Source organism: Narcine bancroftii, chromosome 5 (assembly GCF_036971445.1).
Source record: "Narcine bancroftii isolate sNarBan1 chromosome 5, sNarBan1.hap1, whole genome shotgun sequence".
Lineage (NCBI taxonomy): Eukaryota > Metazoa > Chordata > Chondrichthyes > Torpediniformes > Narcinidae > Narcine > Narcine bancroftii.
Genome location: NC_091473.1, coordinates 232,637,486 through 232,662,315, shown reverse-complemented (window position 1 = coordinate 232,662,315; position 24,830 = coordinate 232,637,486). Strand labels below are relative to the sequence as shown.

Sequence of the window (24,830 nt, the reverse complement as noted above, 5' to 3'; positions counted from 1 at the left end):
CTAAATCTTTCAAAAGATTCAACTCACCCAACAAAAATATTGTCGGATCCAGAGATATTTTGATCTTATACAAACGTTCCATGAACAATTGAATTCCTTTCCAAAAAGATTGTATATGTACACATAACCAAACAGCATGAAAAAAATTTCCAACTGAATTACCACACCTAAAACAAGAATCTGATTCACTAAAACCATATTTCTTAACTTTTCAGGTGTTAAATACAATTGATGTAAAAAATTGTAATTAACCATTGCATGACGAACATTTATCAATCTAGTAACACTTTCATGACAGATATCTAACCAGTCATCCTCGGAAAAAGTAAAGTTGATATTCCTTTCCCATTTAATCTTAGATCTCTTCCATCCCTTTTTTTCCATACTTTCCTGTAATATTTGGTACATCAATCAAATATATCCCTTCTTTGGTGCAATCACAAGAAAAGATTCAAATTTAATCAATTTAGGTAAAATCATATTTCTACCAAATATTTGTTTTACTAAAGATCAAAGTTGATAATAAACAAATACCTTTAGGTTTCCAATGTAATAAACATTGAATATACATTGAAAAAGGAATAAGTTGGTTATTATATAAGCGTTAAAGTCAATAATTTACCCTTAGAACCTATCATTCTATTTTTCCTCATCCATAACTTCATTAAATGTTTTAGTTAAATGTTAAGTAAAGTCCAAAATTCATTAAAAATCTTACAATTCAATTTAAGAATACGTCCTGCATTCATTTCCATTGATTGTAATTCAAAAGATATTTTTTAATGTATCAAAATTGCTACCCCCTTAGCTTTGGAATTAAATGAAAAAGATTAAAAAAACATGTCCAACCCAATCCCTCTTCAATTTCATACTTTCTTTTTCATTCAAATGCGTCTCCTGTAAAAAAGCAATATCAATCTTCATCTTTTTAATGTAAGCCAAAACTTGCTTACGCTTGATCGGATTATTTAATCCCTGAACATTAAAGGTAACAAATTTCAAATTCGACGTGTCTAATACAATTACTAAATACCAAAAATAGTCACAAAATTAATAGTAACAAAGAAAAAAAGAGGAAAAAATAATAATTTTAATTTTTTTTATATATAGAACCCTCAAATTAAAATATATAGGCCCTCCAAATAAAAATAATATTCATTAATAAGAGATAAAAAAAACAACAAAAAAAACTACCAAAAGGTAGTAACTCCCTAAAAAAAACTGGGTGTGGATTACCCACTAGTGACTGATGACTAACAAAGAAATTAGTGCAATCCCCTCCTCCCCAGCCAGCAAGTCAGAAATATTAACATATTACAAAAAAAAAAATCAGCCTTGAGATTGAAGTCCAGATGGTGAATTGATTTCAAGAGGAGATGAACACTTTCCATTCCCATTCTTCCCATTCCCGTTCTTTCCATTTCTGCCATTTTGTCCATTTCCAGATCCATCAGATTTTCTTTTAGGAAATAATGGTGAACTCTTTCTTTGTCCTCTGACATCCGGTAACAAAATAGCAAAAACCATTGCCTCATGCTCACTCTCAAAGAATTGAAACTGATAGATTCCATAAAACACTTTCAACACAACAGGATAACGAAAAGCAAATTTGTAACCTTTACGCCATAAAACATTTTTAACTGGATTAAATTCACGTCAGTGTCTGATGATATCTTGACCCAAATCAGGGTAGAAGAAAACTCTACTATTCTGAATTATCATTGGAGCTGCCTTTGTCTTACATTTTGCAAGTCGAAGAATTGTCTCTCTATCCAAACAATTCAAACAACGAACTATCACAGCTCTTGGCGACTGACCAGATAAAGGTGGTCTTCTTAAAGCTCTATGTGCCCTTTCCAATACCAGTCCGTCAGGAAAGGACTCTCCCCCAACATCTGGGGAATCCAATTTTTAAAAAATTTAACGGGATCTTGACCTTCTATACCTTCTGGCAAACCCACAATTTTCACATTATTTCTTCTGCTTTGATTTTCCAAACAGTCGATTTTTTTTATTAACTCTTTTTCCCAGGCTCCTAAATCTTTAACTGAATTTTCCACCTTTGTATTGGATTGTACCTGTTGTTTACATTCAGAAAGAGAAGCTTCAAATTTTTTGAAGTTTTCCCGGTTTTCTTTAACTTCTACCTTAACCACATTTAAGTCTGAAATTATATCAGTATTCATTTGGACTACCTGGTTCAATTGACCAGTAATAACATCCAAATAGGAAGCAATACCTTCAAACATCATGTAAACAGGCTGGAGTGCAATATGAATTACAGGATCTGATTCCATAATTTGTAACTCACTTTCTTCCAGCTCTTCTTCCATTTCCTGTACAGCAGTAGAGTAAGGTAAATCTTCTTCTTGTTGCTCTTCGAAAGGTAGCATTCTAGTTGTTTTACTGCGAGTTTGGACACCCAACGTCAACCCCCTGACTTCCTCAGGGGGTCGTCGCTGCTGTCCCCCCGCAGACCATTTTTAAATAAAATTGCGGAGTTCTCTGCAATTAACAATGCCACCCAAACGCATAGTCGCTGCAGTCTGCGTGTCTGCCGTCGGAATCTTCTTCCTCCGCACTCCCGTCTCTTCCAACGGGAAAGTTCTTTGTAGCAAGCCTCCAGGCTCATACCCGACATCTCGGGAGTGCGGTCCTTCCTCCACAGAACAGGACGAACCAGCGGCATCTTGAGACTGGTGAGTAACTGTTACCTTTGCTTTTGTCCCCACCAGCAATCGTTGAAGCTTGGGGATAGCTGAAAACGGATCCGAGGCTGTTCCAAGTTGTTTAGGCCCTAATTCTTCTGCACTTCAAAACTGTATTTTCTTTTGTAACTGAGACTTAGTTTTTTTACATTAGTAGCCATAATGGCTCACCAAAATATCAAACTAAAAATTTAAGTTTTAAAATTAAAAATAAAGGGTTAAAAAACGGGCATTTAAAAATCTGACCAGAGAGGGCAGGGATTACACGTCTGATCTCTATGCCATCTTGCCACGCCCCTCATTTCATGAAAAGTTTGAGGAGATTTGGTATATCATCAAAGATTCTCGAAAGTTTCTGCAGGTATATCGTAGAGAGCAATCTGACTGGTTGCCTCAGGGTCTGGTATGGAGATGCCAAGGCACAGCACAGGAAAATACAGAGAGTTGTTAACTCAGCCAGTGACATCATGGACATCAGTCTTCACTCCCTCGAGGACATCTACAAGAGGCAGTGTCTTAAGAAAGCAGCCATAAGACATTCACTGATTCACTAATTCTGATCTGTAGAGCCAAGGGTCACAGTCTCTCAAGGAAGTGGCCAGGCAAGGGCTGAATTCTCCATGCAATGTGGAAGGCAAACCTGAGCATGCATAGTTTTCACAGATAGCTGTGTGACGTCGGTGACATGAGGTGCATGTGGGAAGGGATCAAGACTATAGCAGATCACAAGTCAAGTTTTTGAGTTAAAGACAACAATGCCTTCCTTCTGGACAGACAGAACATCTTCTATGACTAACTCGAGGAGAAATTTTTGCCCACAGATGGCAGTAAATTTGCAGAATTCTCTACCCAAGGGGAGGGTGGGGGGGGACTGTGGAGGCTTAGTCTTTTGGCATATTTAACACAAAGAACAATAGTTATTAAGATTGAAGGAAATTGACATGAAGTTCATGCAGGAATGTGTTGAGGTAAAAGGTATAATTGAATTGCACAGTGCATTCTGCAGGAGCAGACAAGGAGGACGAGTGGCCCCGCCTGCATCTTGATCTAATGCTTTATTTAATATGCAGCACACTGAAAGCCTTGTGGAGTGCCTGATAGGTTCACATGTTTCTGCAGGCAGCAAGCTGTCATACGCCTTGTCTCTCCAGCTGGTCTCCCATTCATCATTTCAAGTCAGTGTCTATTTAGCTAGATCCTAACTGAGAACTGACACAACTTTAACGCTGATTAATGGCTCCTCAGAAGGGTCATGTATCAGAAAATTTAGTTGTACTAATTATCAAAAGAACCAGTGGGTGAGATGAGGACTTTTGTTTATTTACTTAGTTGCCAGGATCTGTTGTGTAATTCTCGAAAATAAGGTGGATTAGAATTCTTAGTAAATTACAGAAGAAAATTCAGATAAATATTTGAAATTTCCTGGCCTAGAGAAAGAGCAGAAGAGAAAGGACCACTCTTTTGATATGTTATCTATTTCCTTTAACATTGTATAATTCTACAACTCCAACACACACTAAAAATAAAATGAAGAAGCTTTGGAAAGGAGTATGTTGGTCTTATCTGTTGTCATTGAATGGGGGTTAACGCTCACCTTGTTGACTCCTTTGATTGCTTTATTAAACACATTTAGTGTTGGGTGGCATGGTTCACATCGGCCAGTACAGAAAGTGTAGGGCAGCAAGGTTAGCACTGTTGTTAGCACCACGCTACAGGCACGGTCGGCGCCAAGAGGGGAACATGGCCTATCCTTGCTGAGTGAGTTTATGAATGCTGGACTGTGCCCCACCCAGTTACCCTAATGCCCTCCTCTTTCTGGAGCCCACCCTAGCTACAGGACTGCTTTGAGACCACAGACTGAAGCTGTTGCAGGGAGGTGGCCACCCAGTACACGAGCTCAGTTACATAAGCAAATGCATTGACGATGTCACTGAGATTAAATGCTTCACAACCAGGGCTAATCAGACACCATGGTTGGAGGCAGAGGGCATCCTTCAGGACAGGGGACAGGATGGCATGATGATCAGCCAGGGCTCGGAACTTCAGGACAGGGGACAGGATGGCATGATGATCAGCCAGGGCTCGGAACACTCCATGCATTCTTGAAGGCAAACCTGGGTATGTACAAAGTATCCACAGTTAGCTGTGAGACACCAATGACATGAGAGGTGCATGCAGCAAGGGATCAAGACCATAACAGATCACAAGTCAACCTTGTGAGTAAAAGACAATGACACCTTCCTTCTGGACAAACTGAACATCTTCTATGCATAGTTTGATGAGAAAAACAGAATGATGCTGAAGAAAGCTTCGTGTCCCCCCAATGAAAAGCCCACCTGCATAGCTGCAACTGAGGTGAGAACATAATCCAAGGCGAACTCATTCAAGGCAATGGGACCAGACAACATATCTGGTTGGGTACTGAAGGACTGTAGGCCAATTAATGTACAACAGTCCATCAATCCTGCAGGGTTCAAGATGGCCACCACCATCCCAGTACCCAAGAGGGTGACAATTACAGGCCTCAATGACCACTGCTTTGTAACACTGACGCCCACAATTGTGCAATGGTACGAGCGAGAACAGAGCATGTGCTGGGTGAGGTGGATCCTTGATGATTTCTGCTGCTCTCCGATGGCAGTGATCCCTGTAGAAGTGGGGAGGGTTTTGCCTGGTTTCCTGGGCTGTGCCCACCACATTTTGCAGATCATTACAACCAGGGGTATTTTCAAGTCAAGTCAAGTTGATTGCCATCTGATTGTACAAGTACAACCTGACACAACAGTGTTCTCTGGTCCCCGGTGCAAAACATGCAGACACAAAACCAGGCATAACACACATCCACACAAATAATACATATGCAGAACAAGTATTATAATCAATATAAATAAATAGATCTTGCTTGGTACAAATGAGAATTTCAGATGTTCAATGTGAGCAGTTCCTTTGGTCGTTCAGCATTCTCACTGCCCATGGGATAAAGCTGTTCCTCAGCCGAGTGGTGGTGGCTCTGATACTCCTGTATCTCTTCCCCAATGGCAGCAGCTGAAAGAAGCTGTGAGCTGGGTGAAAGGGGTCCTCAATGATTTTGAACATCCTCATCAATGGTAGGGTGGGGGGGTGGGGGGTGTGTGGAGACTTGAATGATCTGCTTTGCCAATCTTATGGTCCTGTTATTTGACCTCCGATCCGTTTCTCTGCAGGTATCATACCACGCTGTGACACAGCTGCCAGGACACTCTCAAAAGAGCTCCTATAGAAGGTTGACATAATAATGGCTGATAGCCTTGCCCAGTTTAGTCTTCACACGAAGTGCCGTTGCTGTGACATGTTCATGACAAGTGAAGAGATGTTGAGTGTCTACAATAGATCACTAGTTAAGTGAACTCCAAGGAACTTGGTACTCTCTACTACAGAATTGTTGATGTGTAGTGGAGGGTGTTTTTTCCTGGTCCTCCTGAAGTCCTTTATCATCTTCTTTTGTCTTGACAACTTTGAGACTCAGGTTGTTACTCTTGCACGATTTCAAAAGATTTTCCGCCTCTTCTCTGTAGTGCGATTCATCATTGTTGCTGATGAGGCCGGCGACTGTTGTGTCATCTGCAAACTTGATGACACTGTTGGAGCTGGATCTGGTGATGAAGTCGTGGACCAGTAGCGTGAACAAGAGCGGGCTGTGCAGACAGCCCTGAGGGGCACCAGTGCTCAGTGTGATGGTGCTTGATATTCTGCTACCAATCAGGATTGACTGTGGTCTTTTTGTTAGGAAGTCCAGGATGCAGTTACAGAGAGGGGGTGTTGAGTCCCAGTGAGGACAGCTTCTCCACCAGCCTCTGGCGAATGATTGCATCAAATGCTGAGCTGAAGTCAATGAACAGCAGCCTGGCATATGAGGTGTCGTTCTCCAGGTGGGCCAGGATGGTGTCCCTATACCAGACCTCACAGCCAGTCATCACATTTTCCACCACACATCTGGAGAAATTTGACAGGGATTCTGATGTCATCCCAAACCTCTGCAAACTCCTGAGGAAGTTGAGGTGCTGACATGCTTTCTTCACGATGCCATTAGTGTGTTGGGTCCAGGAAAGGTCCTAAATTAATTATTTTTATTTTCTTGTACAGTTTTTTGGGATCTAAGTATCATTCCTAAGGTCAGTATTATTGTCTCCCCTTTATTGTCATTGACAAGGTAGCGATAAGCTGCTATCTTGAATCCCTGCCATTCTTCTAATAGTGGTGTTGATCAGGGAGTTCTAGAAGTTAGATCAGCAACTGTGAAGGACCAGGGATCAATTTTCATGTCAGAATGTGACATAACTTGGATGGAATTTGCAGTTCCTGTGGATCTGTCACCCTATCCTGCTCACTTATATAAATTGCGGGTTTGGGAGGTGCTGACAAAGTAGCTCAGATGTGAATGGTCATACACTTTACAGACAGAAAATGCTGCAGTTATTCTGTGGTGGTAGTGAAAGGAATGAATGCTTTGGTGGTGAATCAGATGGCAAATGATCAGGCTCTATAGTTCTAGTTCGAGCTGAGCCTCATGAATTTTATTGGACCTGCATTGATTCAGGCAAATGGAGAGGATTCTATTGCATCCTGGATGTGTCTTGGTGATGGTTGAAGCCTTTGGAGTGAGAGGAGTTGAGCCACTCACCACAGAATGCCTTATCTCTCATCTGTTGCAATGGCCATAGTAATCATGTCACTTGTCTGGTTGAGTAAGCCCTACTCCTCGATGTTATTCATAAATCTTATTGAGTGTCAAAGAAATGTGATGCTCTCAGGACACATTTTTTTGCCACTTAGCCAACATCTAAATGTTGCCTCGATCTGACTGGAACGTATGAACGGCTTCATTTCTTGATGAAGTGTAAATGGAATTCGACATGGAGTGGACTTCAATGGGACATCCTCTGTTCTGACCTTGTTATGAAAGGAAGGACACAAATGAAATATCTGAAAAAGGCTGAGCTTCACTGCACAAAGGAATTTCTTCTGTTGCTAATCATGCAAAGTAGACTCCAAACCCTTTGATGCCTCTAAATAAAATTCCATGATTCCATTAACGTCATGCACCAATACACAAAATTCATCAACTTTTTTCTGCCGTGGAGACAGACAGAGGCACCACCAGCATTGCCTGGCACCCTTATCAATGAAAGTGAGAAGCAAAAGAGAGTTCCTTTAAGATATCAAGTGTCCATAGATTTACCTCCAGTACTCTCATAGACTCCTGCAACCACACAGACTCCTGTTCGATCATTGTTGAACCTGAGCTTTCAGTGCCCTAGGCACCCTGGGGAGCCCTTCATTCATCGGCACACTCTTGAATCCTGGTCCCAATACCTGGTCTTCACAAGCCGTTTCCCAGGAGCCAGTCCTTTGCTGGTCTCCTTCCCAAAAGGATTGTCACCCAGACTTTTCTCGGCAGGGGAATGTTTTCCTGCTCTGGTGCCCTGCACTGGCCTGCTGATCCCCTGGAGGTCACAGTCCCTCGTGATCGCTGCCAAGCATGGGTGCCACCATCCTGGGCACAGGCATCACTGTTTTAAAGCTTTTAAAAATATAATCAGCCCCTTTAATATGCAGTTTAATACCTGTATGGTGCTGTTAACATCAGACCCAGGCAGTTGAACCCTGTGGAATTGGGCTGCGTCTCTGCTCCCCATTCTCCTGGGTCCGCACCAGAATCAACGCTACCATTACAGCAGCTCTGGCAATGCTGCCATTTGTATGATTTTCTAATATGTGTACATCATACCAATAACCATGATCTAAATCAGCCATTCTCAACTTTTGTTTTGGCTATGACCCCCCCACCTTTAGGACTTCTGGTCAAAGTTTATGGGCCCCCTTCCCTGTGAAGTAGTCAAGTTTAGACATAGACATACAAACACGGATGTAGAGCACAGTTAACAGGCCCTTACGGCCCATGAGCTCATGCCACCCAATTGCACACCCAATTGTCCTACAACTCCAGTATGTTTTGAAGGGTGGAAGGAAACCAGAACACCATGCGGAAACCCATGCAAACATGGGGAGAACATATAAACTCCTCACAGATAGCGCTGGATTTGAACCCGGATCGCTGATGCTGTAACAGAATTGTACAAACTGCTACGCCCAACCCTTTAGTTTGTTTTCTTCCATATTGCTCTCCTACCGATGACATTAAAAAAAAACATTTCAGTCCGAGACATCCTTGAATGTGCTGGGGGCCACCAGGGGTGGGTGGGTAGGGGTGGGCCTATGGTCCCCATTGAGAATGGCAGATCTGAATGATTGCTGAGAGACCTATGCATGGACATCACATGTGGTCCCTATGGAAATACAAACTAATACCGTGCATAAACATTAATGATATTCAAGACCAGTTATAAAATTATTATTTTACAATCTAATTCTACAAACCACTAGCAGGTTAAATCATTGTTGGATGCTGTTGAGGGAGATGACCTGACAGAAGCTGGCAGCAGTGACCAGCTCGCTGGCACTGAGCCTGGCATGGTGGACCAAAAGGTAAAGAGGAATGCAGTGGTCATTGGGGACTCCATTGTCAGAAATACAGACAGGAGATTCTGTGAGCCAGATAGGTATGCCCCCATGGTGTGCTGCCTCCCTGGTGCAAGGGTGCGGGATATCTCAAATCGGGTCCAGGGTATTCTAAAAGGGGAAGGCGAACAGCCTGATGTCTTGGTACATGTGGGTACCAATGACATAGATAAAAAGGAAGAAGTACTGAAAAAGGATTACAGAGAGCTAGGAAAGAAACTAAGAAATAGGACAGCCAGGGTGGTGATCTCTGGTTTGCTACCTGTGCCAAGTGCAACTGAGGACAAAAATGGAAAGTTAAGAAAAATGAATGTGTGGCTGAGGGGCTGGTGTAAAGGACAGGGTTTTGGCTTCTTGGATCATTGGGATCTCTTTTGGGGAAGGCATGACCTCTACTAGAAGGATGGGTTACACATAAACCCAAAAGGGGTCAATATATTGGCAGCTAGGTTTGGTACAGCTGTCGGGTGCAGTTTAAACTAATTTGGCAGGGGGGTAGGAACCTGTATGATAGGGCAAAGGACAGAAAAGATAAAACAGGAAAAGTTAGGTTAGGCAGCGAAAGTAACAAATCAGAAAGAGCAAGGAGGGTGAAAAAAGCAAATCTGAAGGCTTTATATCTTAATGCAAGAAGCATTCGGAACAAGGTAGATGAATTACCTGTGGAAATTGAGATAAACAAATATGATTTGATTGAGATTACAGAAACATGGTTGCAGGGTGGGCAAGCCTGGGAACTTAACATCCCGGGGTATACGATATTTAGGAGGGATCGGCAAGAAAGAAAAGGGGGTGGGGTATTGAAGGTGAGAGAAGGGACCGACACGATTGACAGAAAGGATATCAACTCGGAAGATGCGGAATCTATATGGGTAGAACTGAGGAATAGCAAGGGGTGGAAAACGTTAGTGGGGGTGGTATATAGGCCTCCAAATAGTAGTGTAGAGGTGAGGGAAGGCATTAAAAGAGAAATTAGAAAAGCGTGCAATATGGGAGACTTTAATTTGCATATAGATTGGACTAGCCAAATTAGTAAAAATACTGAGGAGGAGGAATTCCTTGAATGTTTACGGGACGGTTATCTAGACCAATATGTCGAGGAACCAACTCGGGAGCAGGCCATTTTAGATTGGGTATTATGCAATGATAAGGGGCTAATCAACAATCTTGTTGTACGAGGCCCTTTGGGTAGGAGCAATCACAATATGATCGAATTCTCACTTGACATGGAGAGTGATGAAATTAAAACCAAGACTAAGGTCCTGAATTTAAATAAAGGGAATTATGATGGTATGAGACGGGAGTTGAGTAAGATTCATTGGGTGGTGTTTATGGGGGAGTTGACTGTGGATAGACATTGGAAAGCATTCGCAGATCTAATGGAGAAATTGCAAAAATTGTTTATACCGGTTTGGCATAAAAATAAACCAAAAAAGGTGACTCAACCGTGGATAACAAGGGAAATTAGAGACAGCATTAGGTCCAAAGAGAGAGCATATTCATTGGCCAAAAAAAGTACCACAACTGAAGACTGGGAGCAGTTCAAGATGCACCAAAGGAGGACAAAGAGATTAATCAAGAGAGCAAAAATAAATTACGAAAGTAAGCTTGCGGCAAATATAAAAACCGACTGCAAAAGCTTTTATAAATATGTCGAGGAAAAGATTGGTGAAATCCAGAGTAGGTCCTTTGCAGTCGGAATCAGGGGAATATATAATGGGAAATAAGGAAATGGCAGACCAATTAAATTCTTACTTTAGTTCTGTTTTCACAAGAGAGGATACAAATAACCTCCCAAGGATGTTGGGAAACATAGAGACTAATGCAAGGGAAGAACTGAAAGAAATCAGTATCTCTAAGGACATGGTCTTGGGGAAATTGATGGGACTGAAGGCAGATAAATCCCAAGGGCCTGATAATCTACATCCTAGGGTACTTAAGGAAGTGGCCATTCAGATAGCAGATGCTTTAAGAATTATTTTCCAGAACTCGATAGACTCACGATCAGTACCCATGGATTGGAGGGTAGCTAATGTTACCCCACTATTTAAAAAGTGGGGTAGAGAAAAAGCGGGGAATTATTGGCCGGTGAGCCTTACATCAGTAGTGGGCAAAATGATGGAATCCATTATTAAGGATGTAATAACGGAGCATATGACTAGCAGAAAAGGGATCGGACAGAGTCAACATGGATTTGCAAAAGGTAAATCGTGCTTGACAAATCTATTGGAATTCTTTGAGATGGTGACAGGTAAAATAGATGGGGGAGAGCCTGTAGATGTGGTGTACCTGGACTTCCAAAAGGCCTTCGATAAGGTCCCGCATAAACGACTGGCTTACAAAATCAAGGCTCATGGGATTGGGGGCAAAGTATTGATGTGGATTGATAACTGGCTGGCAGGTAGAAGACAGAGAGTTGGGATAAATGGCTCGTTTTCTGAGTGGCAGGCGGTGACCAGTGGGGTGCCACAGGATCTGTACTGGGACCCCAGCTGTTCACAATTTACATTAATGATCTGGATGAGGGGATTGGATGTAATATCTCCAAATTTGCAGATGACACTAAGCTAGGAGGGGTTGTGTGCACGGAAGAGGGGGTCAGGAAGCTCCAGTGTGATTTGGATAAATTGAGGGACTGGGCAGATACATGGCAAATGTACTACAATGTGGATAAATGTGAGGTTATCACTTTGGTAATACAAACCGGAAGGCAGATTACTATTTGAATGGCAATAGATTAAGAGATGGGGAAGTGCAAAGAGACCTAGAGGTACTTGTACACCAGTCTCTGAAGGCGAGCATGCAGGTACAGCAGGCGGTTAAAAAGGCAAATGGTATGTTGGCCTTCATATCAAGAGGGTTTGAGTATAGGAACAAGGATACCTTACTGCAGCTGTTCAGGGCCTTGGTGAGACCCCACCTGAAGTATTGTGTGCAGTTTTAGTCACCTTATCTAAGGAAGGATGTTCTTGCAATGGAGGGAGTGCAGAGGCGATTCACCAGGCTGATACCTGGAATGGCAGGAATGACTTATGAGGAAAGATCGCGCAAATTGGGATTGCACTCGCTGGAGTTTAGAAGATTGAAAGGGGATCTCATAGAGACATATAAAATTCTGGCAGGACTGGACAGAATGGATGCAGATGGGGATGTTTCCAATGATGGGAAAATCCAGAACCCGGGGCCATGGTTTGAGGATAATAGGCAAACCATTTAGGACCGAGATGAGGAGGAATTTCTTGACCCAGAGCGTGGTGAATCTGTGGAATTCATTGCCACAGAGGGCAGTAGAGGCAGGTTCATTAAATCTATTTAAGAGGGAATTCGATCTATTTCTTCAGTATAAGGGTATTAAAGGTTACGGAGAGAAGGCGGGGACGGAGTACTGAACTTTAAGATCAGCCATGATCTCGTTGAATGGCGGAGCAGGCTCGAAGGGTCGAATGACCTACTCCTGCTCCTATCTTCTATGTTTCTATGTTTCTGTTCCAGCGTCTTTAGAATATGAATTCTGTTTACTTGTCTAGTTGTCTGCAATAATAATAGTAAATCCTTGCTTTGACATTTTACATTTCACTTACTAAAGCGAGCAAGATTTAGTATGGCTTTTGATTCCTTTTGGGCTTACTTTGATCATTTTCTTCCTGACTTTATTTGATCATCTGTCTCACAACCTTTTCCTATTTTGTTGAGATATTTTATTATCTTCAAGTATCTTTCCCACTAATTTTACAGATTTATTCATGCAGTTGCATATTCTTTATAATTTTCTATGCTTTCTGGATAACTTAATCTATGAAATTGAAGTCTATTGGTGGATGTGTAGTCTAGTTATAGGATGACATGGCGCAAGTATTTCACGAGGGAGAACCTGGTAAACATTCATTTGATTCCTTCTGTTGTCAATGCAGGTTGGTTTTATATATAGAATGAAAAGCAGATGGACAAGCACTGAACCCTGGGAGATTGTCATTTATTGTCAACACAAGAATGCCTCGTTTTTTTTTTGCTTTGCAACACTATCCCCTACTGCCGTGTTACTGAATGTGCTTTATATTTTTCATTTAAAACTCTTGTGAGATTTTTTTTTTACAATGGCCTTTTGCTCAAATATTTTAGACACTGAAGAATATTGCCTATTGATTTTTTTTAAAAACTGATCTTTCCCAAAAAGTTATTAAAGCTGCTAAATAGACATGTACTTGCTTAAAGGAGAGGGGGATTAAACATTAAAATAGTCACCTCGAAATTGCTGCAGTGTCTAGGTCAACAGCATAAGCTACAATCTTGACTTTTATCCTTTAATATTGCATTATATTTGTGATAGTACAGATCTATCACCAATGTATAGAATTACAGTATCTAGACTGTGCTTACAGCGATTGGCTGAGATCTTAAGCCATGCCCACTGCCTGGGCCTTAAAGGGTTGTGTCCCTAGCCAAGTCGGATCAATCCGGACTGGTCGGCCACCTGTGAAAAGCTCCTGTCTTTTGCTAATAAAAGCCTTGGTTTGGGTCAACAAGTCTTTGGTTCTTTCGGCGAGCTCGACAATATTTTGACTGGATTATTGAAACTGTTGCTGATCTTGGATGAAGGACAAATCATGGATTAAGCTGGGAATCTTCCCACTGGCCTTTGTATCATTCCAACCATACACCACTATAAATGTTAAGGTCTCAAATTCAGGCAAGGTGTTAGAACCATAGAACAAGAGAGCATTACAGCACAGCAACATGTGCCCTTTGGCCACTCCAGTCTGTGCCAAAACATTACTCTGCCTAGTCCCATTGACCTGCACCCCTCCATGTACCTGCACGAATTTTTCTTCAATGTCAAAATTCACAAGTTCAGCTGGCAGCTCATTCCCCACTCCCACCATTCTCTGCGAGAAGAAATTCCCCTTAATATTCTCTTTCCCCTTTTTCCCTTAACTCGTGTCCTCTAGTTTTTAATTTCACCTCACCTCAGTGGGGGGGGGGGGGAAACTGCTTGCATTTTATCTACACCCATCATCATTTTGTATACCTCTATCAACTTTCCTTCATTCTTCCATGCCCCAGGGAATAGAGACCTGACCTGTCCAATTCAATAAGTCCAACCTGTAACTCAGTTCTTTAAGTCCCAGCAACATCCTTGTCAATCTCCTCTGCACTGTTTTAATCTTATTGATATCTTTCCTGTAATTAGGTGACCAAATATGGCCTTGCTATAATTTGGTAACAGCTGAGTAATTTTACAGCCCTTGAACAAGTTTTCGAATGGCAATGCCTATATTTTATATTATCTACAGAAGTATTCAGCTCCTAGGCCTCTGAGCCATTGTGTGCAAATATTGGCTATTCCTGATGAAGTTAAATGGCAAGCATGAATTTGAAAGTGTGATATCCTCAAGTAAACTATTGCCTCAAATAGAAATTTATAAAATTATGAGAGGCATTAATGAGGTGGACAATGAGAACCTGTTCCCCAGGATAAGAGTTTCACACACTTGTGGACATGCGTTTAAGGTGAAGGGGAGGAAGTTTATGGGAGATGTGTGGGGTCACTATTTTACACAAAGAATGGTAGGTGCCTGGAAAGGGCTGCCAGGATTAATGGAGGAAGCAGATATAACAGAAGCATTTATGAGGCTTCTAGAGAGATGCATAAATATAAAGGAGATAGAGGAAGTTTTAGCTTCACTTGAAATTAATGTTAGGTAGAGACACATGCACTGAAGGGCTTGTTCCTGGTCTGTACTGTTCTATGTAAATGATAGGTTTGATTAAAACAATCCATTGGAGGATGGATGATGAAAATGAACAGAAATGTCTTTGAATCAAGACTGAACAGATTGAGGCAACTTCAGAAATGAACGGCATTCGATAAGAGCAGAGATACGTATTATAGCTGCAAAGGAAGTCACTGTTAGTCGGGTGGATGGGGAAATGAAGCTGTATAGAGCAATCATCCAGAAAACTCAGAAAATATTTACTTTTGCAATGCTAAACATGTATTTTACCCATTATTCTTATTTATTTTCATTTTGTTAATTTATTTTCTTTGATTTTTTTTTGCTGGTTGCTTGAATTCTGAACACCAGAGATTTCACTAGCATAAAGTTGTATTGCATTTGCTCTGCACCAACTGGTGTCTCTCTGTAATTCTGCATTTCTATATTGTGTCCTACTTACTGTACTACATATGAAAGTATATGAAATGTCTGGACTACTCACAAAATAAACATTATTTTTACACCTTAGAGCATGTGGTAATAAGCTTGAAGTGGAATTAATACCCTTTCCCACTGCTACCACTCCTCTTTGGTACTGTCCTGTAATGTTCTATGTTCTATGCATTTGCTCCCTTTGGACAGATTCTAAAATCTGATTTAGCTCAAGATGTTCTCCCTACAGAGGAAACCTTGCCAACATTCCTCTTTGATTGAGGTTTTCAATCCTTCTCCACAGTAATTGCTCGTGTTTGTTTTGTTTCAACTAATAAAATAGTGGAGGCTAAAATTGTGCAGTGTGATGTTACAGTGTGCCTGGGGGAAACCAAGGGCTGGACAGCTAGAGAAGCTGGGGCCTGGACCGCCAGGGAAACTATGTTTGGCACAGTGGGTGAACCAGGGCTGGGACAGCCAGAGAAACCAGGGCCGAGATTTGTGAAATGTTGAACCAACAGTGCTTCAAGTTCTTCCAAGATAAGACTGAGGTGGCACAGGAGAGTAAACAAAGTCCTATGGTGCAAAGGAACAGTTCATTTACTTCATCTCATAAAGTGTGGAAATACATCTGTGAGGTTGGAATCAGCAAGGTGGAACTGTCAATGGAAGATATAGAAACCATATTGAATGCATTGATATACGAAGGGAAGGTAGAGAAGACTATAATAGCTGTAAAGGAAGGCACTATTGGTAGGGTGGATGGGCAAATGAAGCTGTATAGAGCTGTCAATCCAATCATACAGGCCACTGGCCTGATGAGGACACCTGTGGGAAGTGCCCAGTTTTTGACATTTCTCTAGCAGCTTGTCTATACATGATGGAGTGGCTAAAACCTCCAGAAAAGTTGAGGGGTTGTGCTCGTGTTCGATGTTTTTCATCTCTGAGAGGATACAGGAAAGGAGGGCACCCTCCATACATTTGGAAGACTAGGTGCAGTGACTTGCAGTCTTTTTTCAGTGCAATTCAAAGACTATGGGCTGTTTATTTAAAGATTTTGTATGTTTCCAGATAATACATTTAAGCAAAGTTGCACAAGATCTATAGTTACTGTGATTAGTGGAAGTTATAGTCAAATTCTCTGAAGTGTTAAAATTGAGGGAGCGCAACTGTGCAATACTTCGTCATACTATTAAATTATACAACATTCTCAATTATAAAATGCCAAATACAACTCAGTTTTCACCAAGGCCAAGGTCTCACGAGATCTCCTTTTCGCCGTTTTTGGTGAGCTCCGGCACCTAAAAAAATTAGCACTGCACCCCTGCTGATCGCCATTCGGGTCACTTCTTATCTCTGCTTAGTAAGGGTCGCCCCAGTCAGAGGCTTTATCTGTTGTCTTGGGAGAGGGGTGGGTTAATTATCTATTATGTTACTATTCATCTTTCAGGAAGTTCAGTGGAGGGGGAGGACACTGTAAATGAAACAACATTTAAATGTTTTCAAAAAAATGTGACTGAAAACAAAATAAGGTTTGTGTAAGTGAATTTAAGTACTGAATAGTATATTTGCCTTTTGTCTTTTAAACTATTTATTCTTAATACAGGTGTATTAGTGAGGCATTGTAAGAATAAGACACTAGCAACTAGAAAATTCACGTATCCGGATATCTACCAATCTCCATAGGTGACGAATACCAAGGATTTTACAGTACTTACCAATTCTGAACAGTCTACCAACACGAGAAGCACTAGAGATGGAAAATAATATCAAACATTGCTGCTGACCTTAGAGTCCTGGAAGAAGGAGCTATCAGCTCACAGAACGAGATGAGCGAGAAAAGGTGGGTGGACTAGGGGGAGATGGTAGGCCATGTGTGCCTTGTGCCGCCCAATGAACTTAGGGGAAGAAATTCCACCTGAACTTCAGCAAGATATTTCATGCAAGATGCCGGCAGTTCAGTTGGGTTGACCCCCCTCCAGCAGCAGCTATAAGCTCAGGGTAGAGTGAAGAGTTTGTAAGGTGTAGTGTGAATTATAAGTTGTTGAAGGGCATTCTTATCATAACATTTTGTAAGTCAGGATACCTTCAGGCTGAAACTAGCGTATTTGTAATGCTCGTAGTTTTTTGTTTTGCAAGAGATAATCAGTGTCGCTCTTCACTTCAAGAAAGTTGATTACATTTTATGCTTAAATGGGCAGCACAGTGAGCCTAGTGTTTAGCGCAACGCTGTCACAGTGCCAGCAGTTAGGATTGGGGTTCAAATCCTGTGCTATCCGTGAGGAGTTTGTATGTTTCCCTGTGGGTTTACCCTGGGGTACTCGATTCCTCCCACACTTCCAAACGTTGTAGATTAATTAGGTGTAATTGGGGAGCAAGGCCCATTACCATGCTGTATCTCTAAATTTAAAGTTTAGAAGTACAAAAGTCTGCAGACATTGTAAAAATACATAGAAATGCTAGAGGAACTCAGCTGGACTTGCAATATCCATGGGAGGTAAAGCTATATGACCAACATTTCGGGTCTAACTGAGTTCCTCCAGCATTTCTGTATGTTTTTACGACATTTTATACTCGCTGGTCAAACAGCAGCAGTTGGGGCATGCTTGTGGCTTCACTAAAGTTTCTAACTTCCCCTTGGTTCAAGCTGCTATCAACTACATGCTTACTGTGTTTTTTTTGCAGGCATTGAATATCAACACTGAGTGTGTCCATCTATCCACGTCCAGCTGATGTAAGCCCATATGTCGAAAATAGCTCAAAAGCTGATATACTGGTAGTAAGCATGGTGTTTACACTCTTCAACAATCTCCTGTGTCACCTGCATTTAAGCCATGATGACAAACCAAAAGGTAGTTGTTGAGTGATGATGTGTTCACTGATAACAGCTCTGACTCCATGTGTCAGTAGTCATTCAGAGAAAGCTCTGCTGTCACATGAAACAACTACAAATGAATTACTGCCTGGACAGCTTGCGAGGAACCATTCAATAGTCTTCAGGGTGGACGTCATGGTTTATGGTAAACTGCTGTGTAGCAGAAAAGACTCACCGAGTTATGGAGACATCCAAACAAGTGTCTTCAGTCCAACTCATCCATGCCGGCCAAGCAGAATTACCACTTATTGTCAGTGCAAAAAAAAATGGACTCAACATTCACATGTAAACAAATAAAGAAATGTAAATAAACTGTGCAATACAGAGAGAGAAAAAAGAATCAATAAAGTGCAAAAGTAAAAGTTCTTAAATATGTCCCTGGTTGAGATTGTTGTTGAGCAGCTGTTCCTGAACCTGGTGGTGTGTCTTGTGACAACTAGACCTCTTTCCTGATGGCAACAGAGAGAACAGAGCGTATGCAGGGTGGTGTGGATCCTTGATGATTGCTGCTGCTCTCCGACACCAGAGTTCCCTGTAGATGTTTTTGATGTTGAGGAGGTTTTTACCTGTGATGTCCTGGGCTGGGTGTTAACAATTAAATACAATTAACACCATGAGGACTAAAATTAAGATGAAAAATAAAAGGAAGAGAAACATAAATAAATAAACAAACAAAGCAATCAAGAAATATCCACAGTTGGACAGTCGTGCAAGAAGTCTGCAGTGTCAGTAGTGCAGACAAATATTTCACGGTCTTGGGATAGGTCAATATGGAGAGGTGCAAGACGCTGATAGAAGCTGGGGGATAAACTGTTCTTGATCCTTAAGAAATGTAAATGGGATTAACACATATATTTAAAAAAAACTGTTCAAAGGTCATTTATGATATTGCCAGCAGTAACTTCTTCCTTGTTTATAGTGGCCCTTGTAGATATTTCAAACATAAATAATTTTGCATCCTGGTAGCAAAGTGTATCTTAAAATCAAATGCATACAATCTGTCTTTTTATTTTGATCGACAATATGAGCACCTGGGCAAAGCCCATGGTCATGGATAGGAGAACATGGCAACTTCACATAGAGTCAAATTTAGATATATTAGATGATCTCTATAATAGTTCCATAAAAGTTTTATCTAATTATCTCATCTTTGAAGACAGTACTTCACCATTACTGTTAGATGGCAGACAAATGTGATTGATGCTGGAAAAACAGAATTTTTCTGCGATTATTTGACATTGCAGAATGGAAAATAATCTTTGGATGGAGTGATAAAGAATGACCGCAATTCCTGGTCTGCTTAATGTAACTCAAGTGACTTGGCCAGCCACTTCCCTCAATGTGTCATGCTTGTGGATCAGATAAGAAATGATATCATTCCACATGTGGTGTTCCTTCAGCTGTGTGGTGGGAGAAATTTGCCCTTTTGTCCCAGATGCTAATACTGTCTGTCTCCCCAAGGTCAACCTTGTTTAGAGCAAACTGGGACCCCCATGAAAAGTCCATTATTTCCCTCCCCTTCCTCAAGATCCAACTTTCTCTTGAAAGCTCTGTCGGTGTCCCAGCCCAGGTCCCATCTGACGTATGGATCCCTGATTCTCAAGAAGCGTTAGCACACCGATCCCCATGACCAGCAACCCAATAAACCACAGGGCTTGCAAGCCCAGCTCAGTCACGGTTTAATTCTCCTGTGCTCCTAACTCTCTGATCCATTGCACAATTTCATTTCAACAGCAGATCTGGGTTAATTTGTGTGATTGGAGAGCTAATGATTTCATATGACCTAACTATTTTACTAAAACAGTGAAAAAAATACTTTGTCAAGTCATCTGATTGGTCAAGTTAAACCTGACAAAACAGCATTCTCTGGTCCTCAGTGCAAAACATATAGACACCCAACATCCTACCAGCACACAATACATATGCTGGACAAGTATTCAGAAGTACAAATACATAAATAGTCATACATAGATATGAGAGTCAGTTGGTTAGTGTGAGCAGTTCCTTTGGTCATTCAACATTCTTATTGCCTATGGGAATAACCTATTCCTCAGCCTGGAGGTGCTGGCTCTGATACTCTCGAATCTCCTTCTCAACGGGAGCAATTGAAAGATGCTGTGTGTTGGGTGGAAGGGGTCCTCAGTGATTTTGTGTGCGCTCTTCAGTCAATGATCCCGGTAGATCATATCGAAGGGGTGGGGGTGTGGATGGAGTGAAACTCTCTGCCACTCCTATGGTCCTGTGGATTGACCACCAATCCATTTCTGATGCAGCCAGCCAGGGTGCTCATGATTCAGCTCCTGTAAAAGGTTGACATGATGGTGGCTGGTAGCCTTGCCCGCTTCAGTCTTCTCAGGAAGCGCAGTCACTGTTGTGCCTTCCAGGCAAGTGAGGAGATGTTGAGTGCCCACAATAGGTCACGAGTTATGTGAGATATATCAGGTTACACAGTGGCAAAGTTAGTGTCGTCTCTACCTCACAGTGCTAGGGTTCAGAACTGATCTTGGTTGCTTTTTGCGTGCAATTTACATTTTCTCCATGGGACCGTATGGGTTTCCACAGAGTGCGCTCATTTCCTCCCATATCCCAAAGACGTTCTGATTGGAATTGTAAGTTGGCCACTGTAAAGTGCCCCTTGTGTACCAGTGAGCAGTAGAAACCAAAGAGAGTTTGATGAGAATGAGGATAGAATAAAATAATGAGATTATCTAGGATTAGTGCAAATGGATGATTGCTGGACAGCAATGAATCAGTGGGCTGAAGGGCCTGTTTCCGTGCTATGCCTCTCAATGACTCATTATTTTGCCTATCATATTCTTTCCTCACTCTTTGATCTCCCTGACATTCATTTTGTGTGATCTGCGTCAACTGCTAATCATCAGGAATTTCTTTTCTGGACAGAAATTAACATGATTCGCCTTATCCAGCTAACATCTTCTGAAATTGTACCTCCGCTTCCAGCAGAAATAGTCACTTCTGTGGGTGACGTGCATTTATAATCAGATAATTGCATAAGGTTTGGAAATTTTGGAAAGATATTTTTCAAACAATATTGATGATTCTTAAGAGTAAATTGAAATCTTGCCCTTTAATTATTCCTTTTGGATCATTTCAAGGTGATGACGTTTTATTGACTTCAACTCAAAATTTTATCTTTTACTTCATTGATGCCCATAAGTACAATTTTGATTACATTGAAAGATAACACTCCATCTACCCATACAACAGTGGTTCTCAACCATTTTATTTCCACTCACATACCACTTTAAGTATTCCCTGTGCTATTGGTGCTCTGTGTTTAGTAAGGGATTGCTTAAGCTGGTATGTGGGTGGAAAGAAAAAGTTTGAAAACCACTGTTTTAATCATACCTAATTGATGTTATGTGTACGGTTTCATAACTCCAAAGGAAATGGGTCAATGACAATTTTTCTCAAGCAAAAGATTTCAGTAACAATTGGGTCTATAGAAGTGATTCTCAACCTTCTCTTCCCACTCACAGAGCACCTTAAGCAATCCCTTACCAATTACAGAGCACCGATTGCATAGGGATTACTTAAAGTAGTATGTAAGTGGAAAGAAAAAGGTTGAGATCCACTATCATACACAATGGTTAAATGATATATCTTGTTTATGTTCAGAAAAAAATTAGATGTGCCATTAAAGATTCAGATACTAATTTCCTAAAGATGCGGAGTCCTTTTATGGACCATGACCATAATCTAAAGTTTTAGGCTTGTTATAAGCTTCGATGCTGAGCTGTCTATTTCCAGGTTGTTGCCACTTAATACCCATGTCAGGTTTTTTTTTAGTGGTAGGGGTTTTGCATTAATGATTTTTTTTCTCTTTTTCTTGTAATTTGTATTTCAATATATCATTGAATCATTTAATTATTGTATTATTGCAAACTTCAATAAAAATGCCTTAAATAGAAAAATGGAAATACAAAGGATATGTGGGATCTGTGTGACCCTCCCCACAGTACATCTTGCGCCTCACTTTTCAATGGGCAGTATTAAACCATGGAATTTACTGGTTCTCCTATCACAGATTGTGATCACAGTCAATGTGCTGATCACTGGCTAAATGATGAGCTTTGGGCTGCAGGCAGCTGGTGCTGATCAGGCTGATATATCCCTATGGAGAGCATCTTTCCTCCAAACTTCCTGATGTCCATTTTTATGTGGCTGCCATGGGAGAGACTGGGCGCAGACTGGGATGTCATTTTGTTGGGGACCTCAGCTCTGTCCGCCGCAATAGTGTGGATCTCCCAATGGTCACCCATTTCCATTCCCCATCCCATTCCCTTCCTGACATGTCTGTGCATAGTTTCACGCACTGCCAGACTGAGACCACCTACAGGTTGGAACAACACCGCCTCATCTTCTGTCTGGGCACCGGATGGCATTAACATTAACTTCTCCAGTTTCCGTTAAATCACATCTCCCCCCCCATCTTCTTCCCCTGTCACCTTTACCTCACCTCTGTCTTACTCTTTCTCTCTTCCCTTTTCCCTCTGTTTCCTTTCACAGAGCCAAAATCAATTCTCATTCTTTCCCTTATCGTATCGAATTAACATTTTTTGACAGTTAGATGTGGACTCTGCCCCCTGCCATTCTTCAGTCTTTATTCAGATGCCTTCCTGTTTTTTGCTAACAAAGATGGGCTCAGGCCTGAAATGTCAGTAATATATCTTTACCTCCAATGGACGCTGTTAGACCGGCTGAGTTCCTCCAGCATTTCTGTGTGTTTTTACTACAGCCACGGTGTCTGCAGACTTTCAAGTTTCACTATTTTATGCATTGACTTCCCAATGGTTAATATAGCAGTGACACAGTGGATGCAAGCAGAGGGTAAAAGCCCCAATGGTAATAATTAGTTTGTGTGGTCAATATCATGACACAACTTTACCTCTTGCTTTGCCAATTTGGCAAATGTTATTGGTAAAATGAGACAAAATCTTAAATTCAAATTCTGCATTCATTTGAAAATAAATGGTGGATACCAATTTACAGACACTATTTATGAAACTTGTGGAAATTAAATTTTAAAGTGTGATTTTTGTCTAGAATTCATCATGCTTTATTTCATGTTATCAAATGTTGCTACTTAAATTGAAGCATTTTTGATAAACCATCCAATTGTTGGCTTACCTCTTATTTTTACAATAGGGGGCAGAGTCCACATCTACTGTCAAAAGGTGTTAATTAGATATGATAAGAGAAAGAGTGAGAATTGATTTTGGCTCTGTGAAAGGAAACAGAGGGAAAAGGGAAAAGAGAAAGAGCGAGACAGAGGTGGGGGAAAGGTGACAGGGGAAGAAGATAGGTGGGGGGGGGAGAAGGTGTGGTTTAAATAAAACCGGAGAAGTCAATGTTAATGCCATCCGTTTGGTGGGGGTGTGCCCAGTCAGAAGATGAGGTAGTGTTGTTCCAACCTGTAGGTGGTCTCAGTCTGGCAATGCGTGAAACTATGCACAGACATGTCAGGAAGGGAACGGGATGGGGAATGGAAATGGGTGGCCATTGGGAGATCCACACTATTGTGGCGGACAGAGCCGACATCTCCAACAAAGTGACATCCCAGTCTGCGCCCAGTCTCTCCCATTGCAGCTTCCTAAAAATAAATTCCAATTGATTTAATCCTAGATATACAAAAATTATGTGACTGCTGTCACCCTATTTTGAAAGTTTATATAAGTTTGAATACTGTACAACAAAGTTAAAGGATAAAATCACATGAACATTTGATAAGAAGTCATCAATACACAAAAGCTCACACATCACATCAAAGAGGCTACTGTTCCCACTTAATTATGCTATTGTGTGGTCTTTACAGTTTCTGTTTGCACATTTTTTGAAGTCACCTTTGCATTGAAGCCAAAAGGTTTGGTGATTAGCTTTTGGTTTACTTTCTGTAAATCACTGACCCCACTTATCGCGCTGAGCAAAGATCTTATTTTTCACCTTGTATCTGTCCTAAATGTACAGTAAAACCCCTGTTTTCCACAACACAAGCTTCAAGACATTGGCAAAAAAGAAATTGCAGGAAATAAATTGGTAAAAAATACACACACCTATCCAGCATCTACCAATCCCCATGGCAGGTACCAGTGCTTTTACTGTACCTCTCTCCATTTTCCTTTCATTCCCTGTCGGTAAGATGGCGGCGTTGCCAGAGCCACTGCAGCGGCAGCGCTGCCGCTGGTGCGGCCCCATGGGGAGCGAGGGAGCTGAGATGCACCACTCCTGTGTGGCCCAGCTGCCAAGTTAACTGACATTGGTTCTGCACGGGCTTTGAACAGCCCGTTGGAGGAGCTGAAGGTGGCTTTAGTTGAAATCCCACGACTGCGGGACTGCCCCCAAAATGGTGGCACCCATTAATTGGCAGCAGCCACCAAGGGCTGCAGACTCCAGGGAAGCAGAGATCAGGTGCAGGGCACCAGAGGATGAGAAGATTGCGCACTGTCTAAGAGGGAGAAGCAGAGGATACGACCTGCGGGGACAGTGACCAATGCGGCAGACCAGTGAAGGGGCTCTGTGGCT

General features: G+C 41.5%; 1 long non-coding RNA gene across 7 annotated transcripts in view; it reads left to right on the top strand.

The window, feature by feature from the left end:
• LOC138765030 (uncharacterized) overlaps positions 1-18,658 on the top strand; it is a 28,672-nt gene extending 10,014 nt beyond the window's left edge. For 2 of the 7 annotated variants that reach the window (XR_011358428.1, XR_011358426.1), the window contains exons 2-3: positions 17,019-17,255; positions 18,098-18,658. This is a non-coding gene — a long non-coding RNA (uncharacterized lncRNA). Of the gene's footprint in view, positions 1-4,560; positions 5,064-5,911; positions 5,971-17,018; positions 17,256-18,097 lie in introns of those variants that run through there. The other 5 variants (XR_011358430.1, XR_011358429.1, XR_011358427.1 and 2 more) reach the window with 4 other exon arrangements.
• Positions 18,659-24,830: the final 6,172 nt, after the last annotated feature.